Raw genomic sequence first — 15,163 nt, forward strand, 5'->3', positions numbered from 1 at the left:
TTGTCCATGGCGCGGCCTATTACGGTTACAGCACCGGTACAGGAGCCGCCCTGGGCTTGTTTCGCTCAGGCGTTAACAGTTTTAGTGGGCCAGTTAGCTCCGCAGCCCGCGTTTACTCCGATGGGTTTGTCCCAACAGTCTGTGGTGTCGTCACCCATGCAGGGGTTCCCACGACAATTGGTGGTACCCCACAGTCTCCCTATTTCCCCGCTCCCGGGTTCTCAGGAGCCAGCGTGGGTTAACTCCCTGACGAGTTCTGTACAGCACTTGTCGGATGTGTTGCAAGGGGAGTCTGTGATGCGGCCTCATAAAAGGCCGGTGGCGTCTCTGTCCGCTCCTTATGAGGATGACGAAGGGACGTCTGATGATGGGGAGATTCTGGATCCTTACGATCAGGAACCTTTCCATACTAAGGACGCTGATGCTAAGTCCAAAGTATATATTCCTGGACTTATTCGGGCGGTCCGCACAGCCTTGGTGATTGAGGACGAAGTTCCCCCAGCGGCTAAATCTAAGTATGCCTTTTTCAAAGATGTGAAGGGCGATGCCACAGTCTTTCCTCTTTCGGGTCAGTTGGTGGACCATTTAGAGGAGGCGTGGAAACAACCTGGCAAAAGATACCAGCCGCAGAGACGCCTGGCGGTGGCTTATCCGTTCGCGGATAATTATTTTGCTAAGTGTGAATCCCCTCCACAGGTGGATTCTCACGTGACCCGTCTTGTCCGTAGTGCCACATTGCCAATGCCATCCATGTCCTCCCTTAAAGATGCTACGGACCGCAAGGTAGAAATCTGCCTGAAGTCCGCTTATTCCCTTGCAGGGGGGGCAGCACGGCCGGCTATGGCCATTTGCTGGGTTGCCAGAGCGATGGAGCGCTGGGCGGATTCATTAGAGGCTTCTTTTGAATCCGACTGTCCGGCCGAACAGGCGGAGTTGATTGGCAATCTCCGTGATTCGGCCACCTACATCAACGAGGCGGCTCTAGACATTAGTACTCTGGTGTCTAGAATTTCTTCAGCAGCGGTAGCTGCTCGTCGCACCTTGTGGCTGCGATCCTGGAAGGCGGACGCAGATCCAAGAAAGGTCTGGAAGCGTTGCCGTTTACCGGAGAAGTTCTCTTCAGTCCGGATCTGGATAAGATTGTGGCCACGCTGGCGGCAGCCAAATCTGCTTGTCTCCCGTCGGCCGCTGCTCCTTCTGGTTCTGGACCATCGTCCTTTCGGTCATCTAGGGCCCAGGGCAGGCCCAAACCACAGTCGTTTCCTCGACAGGCTGGCCCTAAGAAATCGGTCAAGCCCCGGAAACAGGCATGGAGTACCAGACGTCCGGCCCCCAAGCCAGATGACAAGCCTGCGGCCTGACGGTCCGGGTCTCCCCTTGGGGGATCCCAGGGTGGGAGGCCGCCTGCTGCAGTTCTCCCGGTGTTGGTCGTTCACTACGACAGACACTTGGGTTCTGGAGGTGGTCTCTCACGGGTACGCCCTCTCCTTCCGGCACAGACCCCCGGCTCGATTCTTCACCACGGGTCTACCATCAGACCGGAACAAGGCTACGGAGCTGCGGAAGGTATTGCACACTATGCTCCAGGCTGGAGTTATAGCGCCTGTTCCATTCTCCCAGAGGGGCCAGGGTTTCTATTCAAATCTATTTTTGGTACAGAAACCCAATGGGTCATATCGTCCGATTCTCAACCTCAAAGCACTCAACAAGTCTTTGCGGGTCCCGAAGTTTCGGATGGAGACCCTACGGTCCATCATTCTGGCGCTGGAACCTGGGGACTACATGGTGTCATTGGACATACAGGACGCTATGGCGGTCATGGCGGCTTCTCTGCGGCTGCAAGGAGTCCGCATGTTGCCGTACTTGGACGACCTGTTATTGGTGGCAGGATCTCCAGAGCTCCTGTTACACCACTTGGACCTGACCATTGCACTGCTGCAACGGCACGGCTGGCTAATCAACTGGCAGAAGTCCACTCTAATCCCGTCTCGGAGGATTCTGCATCTTGGAGCCTTATTGGACTCGGGACAGCAAAGGATCTTCGTGACGGAGGACAAGATCTCTGCTTTACAGTCAAGGGTGCGCAGTTGTCTGCACAGCCGCCGGGTGTCCTTACACTCGGCGATGAGGTTACTGGGCTCCATGGTGTCGGTGTTCGACATGGTGGAATACGCCCAGTTTCACTCCAGACCTCTGCAGCACCTGATCCTGTCCAAGTGGAACGGGCTGCCTCAGTCTCTGAAGTTCCAGACGATTGTGCTCACCCCGGAGGTTCGCCTGTCCCTTGCGTGGTGGTTAAAGACGACCCACCTCAACAAGGGACGTCCGTTCTGGGTTCCAAATTGGGTCCTGTTGACAACGGACGCCAGTCTTCGGGGCTGGGGAGCAGTTTCGGGTCCACACTTGTTCCAGGGCAGGTGGACACCGACAGAAGCGGAGCTTCCAATAAATATCTTGGAACTCCGTGCGGTCTTCAATGCTCTCCTGCAGGCACAGCGGTTTCTCCAGGGTCACCCGGTGCAGGTCCAGTCGGACAATGCTACCACCGTGGCCTACATAAACAGGCAAGGAGGAACTCGCAGTCGGGCGGCTCTCGTAGAGGTCTCTCGGATCCTGGTTTGGGCGGAGCGCAATCTTCCGGCCATATCAGCGGTCTTCATCCCGGGAGTGCTAAATTGGGAGGCGGACTTTCTAAGTCGCCAGGACGTTCATCCAGGGGAATGGTCCCTGCACCCGGACGTTTTTCAACTACTGGTGGACAGGTGGGGTCTTCCAGAAATCGACCTCATGGCGTCCCGGCACAACAACAAGTTGCCGGTGTACGGGTCTCGCACAAGAGACGAAGGGGCGTCTCTGGTGGATGCTCTGTCCGTCCGGTGGACGTTCAGGTTTGCATACCTGTTCCCTCCGGTCTCCCTTCTTCCACGGGTAATCCGGAAATTCAAACAGGAAGGAGGGACGCTCCTGTTGATAGCTCCCGCGTGGCCCAGACGGCACTGGTTCTCAGACCTTCAGGGTCTGTCCGTGGACAGTCCTCTGCGGTTGCCGCTACGACCGGACCTTCTGTCTCAGGGTCCTTGTCTTCACCCGGACCTGACTCGGCTGTCTTTGGCGGCGTGGCTGTTGAGACGGCCATGCTGAGGTCCTGGGGGTTTTCCAGCTCTGTGGTGCGTACCATGTTACGAGCTCGGAAACCGTCTTCCGCGAGGATATACCATCGCGTGTGGCATACGTTCTTCCAGTGGTGTCGACCGAGAGGTTATGCACCGCGGGAGTTTCGTCTGTCTCGGATTCTCGCCTTCCTGCAAGCGGGACTAGATCATGGGCTTCGCCTTGCTTCTTTGAAGGTACAGGTTTCGGCCCTATCTGTCTGGTTTCACCGTAGGATTGCTACAATCCCGGATGTGCGCACCTTTATGCAAGGTGTTCTCCGTATTCAGCCGCCCTTTGTTCCACCTGTGGCGCCTTGGGATTTGGCTGTGGTCCTGAGGGCTCTCCAAGGACCGCCGTTTGAACCACTGGGCTCAGTGGATATTAAATGGCTAACAGCTAAGACTGTTTTCCTTCTGGCCGTTGCTTCAGCCAGACGTGTTTCTGAGTTAGGGGCTCTTTCTTGTAGACCCCCTTTCTTGGTTTTTCATGGGAACAGGGCAGTGCTCCGCACTCGGCCCGAGTTTCTTCCCAAAGTTGTTTCCCAGTTTCATGTTAACGAGGAAATAGTTGTTCCGGCCTTTAACTCACCGGGTCTTTCCGTGGGTGAGGCCTCTTTGGATGTTGTGCGGGCCTTAAGGACTTATGTTGACCGCACTTCTTTGTTTAGGAAGTCGGACGCTTTGTTGTCCTCTATGGCTTCTGTAAAAAGGGTTGGCCTGCTTCAAAGCAAACTTTGGCAGCCTGGATCCGTATGGCTATTTCTGAAGCTTATCTTCATGAAGGCCTACCGGTCCCTCCTTCTCTGAAGGCTCATTCCACTAGGTCTGTGGGTCCTTCGTGGGCAGCTCGACGTGGTGCCTCGGCAGTTAAAACAGATCTGCAAGGCTGCTACGTGGTCTTCTGTCCATACCTTCGTGAGGTATTACAGGGTTGACACCTTCGCCTCTCAGGATGCTTCCTTCGGGCGGCGGATTCTCCTTTCTGCACAGGAGCGTCCCCACCCTTAAAGGATACTGCTTTGGGACATCCCCAAGGTATCCTGTGGATACCCTATGGACCCTGAAGTAGAAAATATGAGATATGGTAAGAACTTACCCTTGTTATCTCTATTTCTACGAAGTCCATAGGGTTCCACAGGACTCCCGCCCTGTCGCACCTGTGCTGCAGATGGGCTTTGCTCTGGTCACCGGTTTTCCGTCTCCCTCTGGTGAGAATGTGATTCTTGTATGTGTCCAGATCTTTGTTCTCTCTCTTCCTTCTCCTCCTCCGGCCTATGGCTTGGTAACTAACTGAGGTGCCTTGGCCCGGGGGCGGGGTATAGGAGGGGGACCTAGTGCATCCTGGGAGGCTGAAAGCTTAACTCTTTGGTGCCCTGCGACTGACGTCACACCTATACCCCCAAGGTATCCTGTGGAACCCTATGGACTTCGTAGAAATAGAGATAACAAGGGTAAGTTCTTACCATATCTCATATTATTACTCGCCTCCCGGCGTCTGGGATGAATTTATGCCACTGAATAGGTCTCAAAGTAATCAAGGGGCTATATAGTTATCATCCCCTGATAATCAACTTTCAGGATATCAGAGACATAGTACCAAAATTTAAATGTTAGGTTAAAAAGGGAAATATGTTTTGGGCCTTTTGCAGGATACCAAATTAATATCCAAAAATCTGAGATTCTCCCTTTAACCCCTTCTTCTACTCCATTTCTCTCTCTGTCATTAATATCCCAAATTAATATTAATCGCCATTCCTTAAAATACCTCGGGATTTATATTCTGGCTAATTTGTATCACCTATACCAATTGAATTTCACCCGTACTATTCAGAAACCTTTGTCTCAATGAAATCACTGGATGCACTGGAAAGAGAAGCATTGCTTAAGAGTGTAGCATTTCCTAAGCTCTTCTATTGTATACAAATGCTCCCATTTGCTATATCAAAGGCCGATATAGCAGCGTGTACTAAGACATTTATAAATTTGTCAATCAAATAAACAAAAAATTCCTTGTTCAAGCTTTTTCTCAGACATCCTTTCGCTATATAGCTGCCTTGCTGTTACAATGGAATGGGTATGAAGTCCTGCGACTGAATAGCTGCCGGTTCATATCCCGATGCCGGCAGCCCGAAGGGAGAAGATCCCTACAGGGCAGGTAAGTACCCTACCCCTCTCGCCCCCCTAACCCTCAGTGGTGCCTAACCCTAACATCCCCCCCTAGTGCCTAACCCTAACCTCTCCCTGGGGGTGTCTAACCAAGGGCTTGACAAATTTTTCTAAAATCTAGGAGCCAGGATGAAAGTGTAGGAGCCAGACCACCGTCCCCCAAAAAAATTACAGGAGTGAGTGAGGAGCACAGCTGTGTGTGTTATATAACTGTTATACACATTATACTAGTCCACAAAATGGTCACAGTTGAATGGATACAGTAAAATGGAGGCCCCCTCACTGTTCTGCACAGCTCCCCTGCTCCACCCCCCACCCTCCAGTAATAACGAACCACATTTCACATAAAATAATGGTGCCAGAAAGTACAACAAAAGCCCCCTCCCCTCGTGGTCACACCACTATCCCTCTGAAGCAGCTCCGCAATCCCTGGCCACGCATAGACCCTACTACCGGAGAGCTCTAAGCAGCCGGAGATAGGAGACAGTAGACAGCCGGGATGTACAGGAGGATCAGTGTAGACTGGGACAGACAGCAGGGATCAGAGCAGGCCAGGATGGACAGGAGTCATCAGTGCAGGCCGGGACGGACAGAGGCACAGCAGTCACCTCAGACAACACTCAGCGCATGCACTCCTGTGCATATGAACACCGCAGTACTATAGGCACAAATCTCTGCCGGAGGTGATGAGGATCTGCTTCCTCCCTCACTGCAAAATCTAGTAGCCAGTCAGCAAAATCTGGTGGCCATTGTGACCTGGCCCCTGGGATTTGTCGAGCCCTGGTCTAACCCTTACCGCACCCTAAACTTAACACTCCCGGGGGGGTGCCTAACCCTAATCCTCCCCCCTAGGGGTGCCTAACCCTAACCTCCCCCCCAAAACCTAACCCCGCTACACTTCCTAAACCTAACCCTCCCCCCCCGCGTGGCTAACGCTAAGGGTGCCCCGACTTTGTTCGGGCTGGCTTCCTTCGGACGGTCTCTTAACTACATCCCGTTACAACATAGTCACTTTTCCAATAGCTCCTTAGAGGCAGCTTTATTTCTCCTCATACTCCAGCTGCTTTGTTTCACATACATAGAGGACCTCATTCAGAATCGGTCGAAGCGGCCGCACGGTCGTACGCCACCAATGTTCGCTGTACTGCGCATGCGTAAAGGTCGCAATGCGCGTGCACAAACTAGCCGCTACGATCAGAAATTTCTCTCTCCTTGAACACAGCCAGGTCGGTAGTTTGAGTGACAGATTGAGGCGTTTGTGGGTGGTAACAGGGGAAGGTGCTTGAAAACGGGGGAGTGGAGATCCGAACGCAGGCGTGCCTAATTATGCGAATGGCGTTTTATGGGAGTGCATACAGTTTATGGGAGTGCATAATTAACAAAGTAGCGTCATGGCACATGTGACATGGGAGGTTTTTACACTGACATGATCGTAAAGCTTAAGAGAGGGTATGGTCAACCTTAAGCTCTACGACCACTTCCGATGGTTCTCGATGGTCTCGATTAATCCTCATATGCCCGGAGATGACGTGTAATGCGTACGAGAAGGGGGCGTATTTTTTTGTCTTCCGGCCGCTTCCTCCCCTTGGTCGGCCAGCTACCGATCCGAACTTAGGGACGCAACTTGCGAGGGAATCATTTGCATATCCGGCCCCTTTTCCCGTACGACCGTGCGGCCGCTTCGACCGACTCTGAATGAGGTCCAGAGTCCTTATTCCTTTACATATGCAGAATAATTTGTTTTTTAAGGACACCTATTCAACCTGGATATCAGTTAATCCGAAACTTCATGGGGACTTTACCATCTCCATATTTATACCTATTTGGGAAAATCCCCATTTCCTTCCTTCTCTCCATATTAGCTGGTATTTAGAGAGTAAGCGTTAAGCTGGGTAAACACTAGATGATCTGTGTATCCGTCCGACGGCAGATGCAACAGCACAACATATTGTGCGGTCTGTACACACCACACGATCTGGTGAACGATCGCACAATGTGTCGTTTCCCTGCCGCATCCAAATGCATGGGTTCGTAAGTCAGATCTTCAGATTGAGCAGTATGTACGGCAGATTATTATTATCATTTATTTATATGGCGCCACAAGTGTTCTGCAGCGCCTTACAAAGTACATAAACAAATTGTTGACAAGCGACTTACAGAACAATACAATACATGACCAGGATATGGATAATATATATTGCTACATCAGCGACCATAACACCCAGATAAGCAACAGAGCATAAGCAGCCAAGTGTTAGGTGCCCTAGTGGTGAGTAAGAAGTAGATTAAACTAAGTAGGGAGAAGCACAAGAGGGTAGAGGGCCCTGCTCGTAAGAGCTTACATTCTAAAAGGGGATCTGAAGATGCAACGGACGACACCGTGGGAGCGCGCATAGTGCGTACATACTGGACGATTTGAACGATTTGTCGTTCCGATCCGTCGGAAATCGGCAAAACATTAAAAAAATCGTCTAGTGTGTACCCAACTTAAGGGTCTAAGAGCTATCTCCGATGTTTTTGACCTTGGAGGTCTCCTGTTGTCTTTTCAACAATTGCAAAAAAATATGAGATTGCTCATTCCCACTTCTTCATGAATTTACAATTGCGACATTTTATATTAAGTAGATTTCCACCATAATAGAAGTCACTAATACCCTTAGTTCCCGTTTTCATTTTCTGATTACAAACACTTTCCGTATTAGATATCACTACTCAGATTTACTATCTAAAGACCATGAGAAATTGTGGAATTGTTTAAACATAGCATGGACCAAAGATTTGCTGGATATTAATATTGTCGCTGATCTACTTCCTCAAACTGATTAAGGGCCTGATTCAGACCCACTCGCGAGCGGCTGTCCGCTCGCAAGTGGGTCGATGTTATGCACTGAGCATGTGCACGACGGAGGGAGTTCCGTCGTGCGCATGCGCCAGACGCGACGAGCGAAGGAAAGTCCTTCGCTCGTTGTGTCCGATCAAAGGGGGCGTGCTGTCAATGTTGATTGACAGCACGCCCCCTTTGGTGGGCGTGCCTCCCTGACGGGGGCGTTCCCACGGGAACGCCTCCCGTCAGAAGCCGGCCCACTGACATCACTAGTGATGTCAGTGGGAGTGATTTTGGCTCTGATAGAGCCAAAATCACTCCGGAGCTTGTGGTTGAAAACCTCAACCGCAGGCTCCGGCTCGCAATTTCGATGGTCTCGACCATCGCGGCCATCACAAAGCACGCTCGTATAGCCTGTGGGTGGTGACCCACAGCTATACGAGCGTCCAGGAGGACGCTCCATGAAAATGGAGCCCGGCCCTCATTCAGAGCGTGCGCTCTGCTCAGAGCGTACGGCTCTGAATGAGGGCCTAAGGGCCTGATTCAGAGCCACTCGTAAGCGGCAGATCGTTCGCTGTGATCGATGTTTGCCCAACTGCGCATGCGTACGGATCGTTATACGCATGCGCGAACCAGTCAGTGCGGCCGAAATTCATGTGCTCGCAAAATAGCGAATGCCTGCTAATTTGAGTGACAGGATGAGGCGTATGTGGGTGGTAACAGGGGAAGGTGTTTGAAAACAGGGAGTGGAGATCCGATCGCAGGCGTGCTTAAAGGTCAAAACGGGCGTTTTATGGGTGTGCATATTTAAAACAGCAGCGTCATTGACCACGTCACTGGGTTTTTTTAGAGCCAGAACTGCTCACAAAATTGTGGTAGCAAAAACCAACCACAAGAATAGCGAGCAGCTCATACCCTGGTCGATGTACTCGATTAATCTAATAAATAGCGGACATGACGTAGGATACAAGCGGCCAGGGGGCGTAGTTTCCCAAAAAACGTCCGCAAGTTTTGTTCGCTCGTTCAGACCTAGAGGCGTGAACAGACCGCAAACAGCGAACGGTTGATTTGAATAGCCACCCCTATTTTCTGGACGAGCGAGCGCTAATTGCGTCCGGCTCTGAATCAGGCCCAAAATCCACAACACTTTAGGCTCCTCTTAATTACAGGAGGTGCACTGAAAATTAACGACCTTTGATATTATGCATCTTCTCCCCATTCCTTACGTTAATATTCACTGTAGCTAAGCAAGTGGATTATGAAGCAGTACCCTCAGTTAGCGAGATCCACACAGACCTTATGGAACTCATTTACATTGACTGGAGAAATATTCATTCTGATATAGAACAGTGTGTACAATGCATCTATAAGAAATGGGGACCATATATTTTAATACTCCCTGAGACTGTCTAAGCCTGGATCAATGGGGCCTTTGAGTCAACCACATGGCATTTGCTACGCTAACTTACCTGATATGTTTTCTTGTCATTGCTATTCTTGCTTTTCTCTTAAATTCTTCCACCATACTTCTGTTTTACCATATTATTATGTTCCCTGCAGGTATTCGTGTATAGGCCTAGTTCCTACAATACTTAGAACAATGTGGTCCCCATTTGATTGAATTAGTTCTTCTCCTTTTTCTTTTGCGAGTTCTTGATCTATGTTTTGTAATCTTACCCGCCTCCCTTTCTACTCTTTTCCCTTGTGTCTTCCACTTTCTTTTATATATTTCCCCATCTGTGTTGTCTACCCCGTCTGTGTCATCCCTGTCTGTCCCTTCTCTTTAGAATGTAAGCTCTCACAAGAAAGAGCCTCTTCCCCAATGTGCTCTTCTTTCCCTTATACCCCTTTTACAACAAAATCTCGGGTCCGACCCGGAAATTTGAACACTGGTCAATCCCGGGTCGAGCTCGGCTTCAGACCAAGGTTACATTGCAACTCCACCCGGATTGTTCCCGGGTTTGCCCTGTTTACACTGAACCCGGGTAATCCCTGCCTATCCCTATAGATGTCATTAAAAATTTACTTTTTTAAGGGCTGACAAAGATGAGGTCACAAAAAGCAACAAAAGAGAGGGGTGGGGACTGCTTACAGCATTGCAGCAATGATGGCAGACGGAGCACATGTGGGTATTCCCGATTTCCTCACTGTTTGCAGCTATCTGCTGATTTCAGCTACAGAGAATTGGATGCAGCTTCTTATGCTCTGCCACCTTGTGCAGGGTTCAAGGAGGAGAGCGCAATTCTTGGCTGAGAGGACCCGATTTCGACGGCAATATCTGCGCAGGAGGAGAGCGCTATCAGCGGCCAACATCACCACCATTATGAGATTGAGCACCATGAGAAATCGAAGAATGTGGGTCAGAGACCGCCACCACTGAGAAGCTTTCATGCTGACTGTAGAAGCTTTTCAAGTGGAGCAGTGGATGGCCCATTTTCGGATGTCGCGTGCCACCTTTTACTATCTATTGGATTTACTGGCACCAGCACTGATGATGCAGACCACCAACTACCGACAGCCCATCACCCCAATCAGGAGATTAGCCATTGCCCCCTGGTGGTATGCTACCCCCGGAGAGTACCACACACTCTCCAGGTGACACGGGCATTTGTGGATACCCTTTACCAGCACTTCATCTCCTTGCCGGAAGGACAGTGTCACAATCCTGGCTAGTTTTTACCTTTTGTGACTTACCTCTGCCAGCTGCTCCATGGATCTGTGTTTGTAATTCTCCTGGGACATCTACTCTGGCTGAATCATGCTGGCTGTGACATCTCTTTGTGTGCAGACTGCTCTCCTCCCCACACTGATTAATCACCTGGACCCTGCTCTGTCTGTGAGCATTGCTAGTCTTAATTGGAATCACAGGCGTGGTCCTGTTCTCAAGGACTGCAGAGATGATTACTCCCTCTACATGTTGTGCCTTGCTCCACTCAGAATGCCACTGCCAGACTACCTGTCTGTATCCACCAATCGCTGCCAGACTCTAGGTATATAGATCCTCCTCTAATAGCACTCAGTGCTTGAACATCTCGTTACGTCCCATGGTGTACAACTTGTGCTATAGCTGTACCTCTGAGTACCAGTGTGTCCCAGGCTCCTGCTGGTTCCTAGACCAGTGCTATCTGTCAGCTATCCACGCTACCAGCCTCTCACCTACGGCTCCCAGGCCACTCCAAGTAGCCTCCACGCTACCATCTCTCACCTACGGCTCCCAAGCCGCTCCACGTAGCTACCCAGCTACCAGCGTCTACCCACGGCTATCCAGCCGCTCCAGGTAGCCGCCCAGCTACCAGCATCTACTCACAGCTATCCAGCCGCTCCACGTAGCCACCCAGCTACCAGCATCTACCCACGGCTATCCAGCCGGTCCACGTAGCCACCCAGCTACCAGCGTCTACCCACGGCTATCCAGCCGCTCCACGTAGCCACCCAGCTACCAGCGTCTACCCACGGCAGCTATCCAGCCGCTCCACGTAGCCACCCAGCTACCAGCGTCTACCCACAGCTATCCAGCCGCTCCACGTAGCCACCCAGCTACCAGCGTCTACCCACGGCTATCCAGCCGCTCCACGTAGCCACCCAGCTACCAGCGTCTACCCACGGCTATCCAGCCGCTCCACGTAGCCACCCAGCTAACAGCGTCTACACACTGCTATCCAGATGCTCCACGTAGCCATCCAGCTACCAGCGTCTACCCACTGCTATCCAGCCGCTCCACGTAGCCACCCAGCTACCAGCGTCTACCCACGGCTATCCAGCCGCTCCACGTAGCTACCCAGCTACCAGCGTCTACCCACGGCTATCCAGCCGCTCCACGTAGCCACCCAGCTACCAACGTCTACCTACGGCTATCCAGCCGCTCCACGTAGCCACCCAGCTACCAACGTCTACCCACGGCTTCCCAAGCCACAACAAGTAGCTTCCACGCTACCATCCGTCTGCAGGACCATCTACTAGTAACCCGACCAGCTCAGTCAGCCTTCCTGCCGGTCCCAGTCCGGTTCCTCCAAGTCCACTCACCTCACGGCTCATTAGCTGCACCAAGTAGCTTCCGTGCTGCCATCCATCTGCAAGCTCATCTACTGGTACCCCGACCAGCTCAGTCAGCCTACCTGCCAGTCCCAGTCCGGTCCCTCCAAGTTCCTTCTGGTCTCACTCCAACGCTTCAAGTTACCAGCTCCAGTCACTCATCACCAAAGGCAGTTCTCACTGCTACCCAATTCTTATATTAAAAGAGCTATTCATGTTATCCATGGTTCCAGTCCAGCCGGCCTCCAGTGTTTCCAGTTCATCACCTGAGACAGGTAACTCACTTGCACCAACTGTGACAGTCAGTGCCAAGATGAAACCATCCAAGGCTTCCTCAGGCGTGGGTATCCGCAGTGTGCTGGTGCTCCCTTTTCAAATTTGCCCTGGTCTTCAAATACCCTAGTTACGCCACTGCAGCAGGCTATGTGGGGGAGCATGAGGACAACACTGAGCTCATCTGGGTCACCATTGCAACAAACCTTCCTTCATTGGTTTAAAATAAAAGGCAAAATTATTAATCTTCTAAACAAGTTTTTTGTTTATTTGGTTCCAAAGTTGTGTTTTTTGAACTTTAAATATGAGCATATATTGATTTTTTTATTGAACAGTTTTAACACAATATCAGAATGTTGCAGAAGTATAAAAACAGTATAAAACAGATGTCGAGTATCGTAAGGCCAGTATAAAAGAAAAGTGCCTTTCAGATCCCTGCAGACAAAACTAGACACTATACAAAAGTAAAAAATACAGTATAAAAATAGTATTAAACAAGTGTCAAGTAACGTTTGGCCACACAAAGAGGAGATCCTGGGCCACACTATAAAATTTTACTTTGTAACGTATGAAAATATTGGTACAATGATAAAATATTTAAGATAGGCATGTTTAGGGCAATTGCCTATACACTGTATACTCTAGTGACTCTAGGTTTGTGTTGTATTAGTGCTAGGTTTGTAATAATTGGACCCCCTATTGTACTGCCCATATGTGCGTTCTGGGTACTCTCTGGCCTGTGGTAATGGCTGCACAGGCGTATCCATAATGGGTGCAGGGTGTGCGGGGAACACGAGCCCCTGGGTCCAGGGAGGCCCCGCACCACACACCCTGCACCCATAGTATTACTTACCTCTCCGGAGTCCCACATCGGAGCGGGGGTTTGGCGCTCTAAAAACTACTGGAAAATGGCCGCCGCAGCCATTTTCCCATCGTTTGTGCATTTGCAGTACAGGGAAAATGGCCACTGCGGCCATTTTCCCGGTGACCTGTGCATACTCTATAGACTATGGGCTCACTCTAGTGCCCAGAGTCTATAACTCCAGCGCTGGCCACGCACATCTCAGTGCGCTGCCGGCTGCCGGACAGAGAGGAGAGGGCCTGTGTCGGAGACTGCACACGGGCCCCCTTCTCTCTAGAAACGCCCCTGAATGGCTGTGTTTGGTTTGCAAAACCATGTGCAAATGTGCGCTCAAGAAAAGACATTTGTCTTTCCTGCATATCCATTAATTGCGTCATAAATCACTGCTGCATTTGCCTTTCTGACTCTAGAAACCAATCCATTCTAGCATCCTCCTGCCTCTGAATATTGGCATCCAATTCACGGAGATGCTCCACAATCACAGAAGTCATCGCTCTAGCCGCTCACTCTGACCTGTTTAGCTTCTTCTTTTTGGGTGGCACATTGTAGACTGCAAAGGGGAGAAACAAAAACAAATTATAATATGCAGTGAGGCGATATAAAGATAGCAGTGGTGTTTGCGTCCATGTGCTTGTGGCCTTCTATCTACCTGCACGCTAGCAGCACTCAGTTACCATTTGGATTTAAGTGAATGTAGCCTGTGGTGTGTGTTTTTTTTTTTTATAGTTACTATTAGCATGTAGCGGAGGGGTTTTTTGGGGGCGCACAGTCTCCGAGCTTACCTCAACTACCTCATCTATGGTGGTATTGATACTGTCAGCATTCACAGATGAATCCATCCCACTACCTTCTCCAGGGTGATGTTGGGCTGCATTGCGAGGACGGCAGGGTAGCCAGTAACTCTTGACTATCCTCCTGCTGGCTGGAGCAGGATGGCGCGATTGAGGAGGACACTGCTATGGGGTTTGTAAGCACCGTATTTCCAAAAGCGCTGTAGCACAATTGGTAATGCACCCATTCCTGGTGTGCTGCACCACTTTTTTTGCAGTTCTGATAGTGCACTTTACTGAACTGCTTACGCAAGGCCTTCAATTTATTTACCAATTGCTGCTGCGTGCTTATTATCCCTCGGGACTCCAGCATCTGGGCTATATTGCAATACACAAGCGCATCTTTAACTGTGCCAGTCATCTGGCATTTAATTTCTTCCTCCGCCTCTCGGATCTCAGCATCGGTCCAGTATGGGAGCAAATGACAGTCGATCATATGGTTTTAAACACTGAAAAAAGGACAAAAAAAATTGTTCAAATTGGTTAAATTTGTATGTTTTGACCAATTTGTCTGAACAACCATTTTTGGCTATTTTCCAGTGTTTGTGAGCAGATGGATGATTGTCATTTGCTCCCATACATTACCAGATTTTCATTCCAACCAGCCAGATTGGACAGATATCTGACAGAAAATTGTATAGTGGATGCCCAGCTATACTTGGGTACATACGTACAGATTTTCTGTCCAACCATCCATCTGGTTGATTGGTTGGAATGAAAATCTGGTAACGTATGGGAGTAAATGATGATCAGCAATTTGCTCCTAAATGCCAGAAAACAGATGAAAATGGTCATTCAGACAAGTTTGTTAAATGTTTGATCTAAACAATTTGTTCAAACAACAGTTTTTGTCCATTTTCCGGCATTTGGGAGCAAATTGCTGATCATCAGTTACTCCCATACCTTACCAGATTTTCATTCCAACCAATCAACTAGTTGGCTGGGTGGACAGAAAATCTTTACGTGTGTATGCACCTTAAGTCTTTTGTATTTTGGGGTATATTCCTGCCTAATTACAGTAAAT

The 15,163-nt window shown here is 50.1% G+C and overlaps 1 pseudogene; it reads right to left on the reverse strand.

Annotated features, from left to right (window-relative positions):
- Window positions 1-7,088: 7,088 nt before the first annotated feature.
- On the reverse strand, window positions 7,089-14,518 carry LOC148534383 (uncharacterized; annotated as a pseudogene).
- Window positions 14,519-15,163: the final 645 nt, after the last annotated feature.

This window comes from Taudactylus pleione, unplaced genomic scaffold, assembly GCF_031769625.1.
Source record: "Taudactylus pleione unplaced genomic scaffold, aTauple2 ptg000066l, whole genome shotgun sequence".
Lineage (NCBI taxonomy): Eukaryota > Metazoa > Chordata > Amphibia > Anura > Myobatrachidae > Taudactylus > Taudactylus pleione.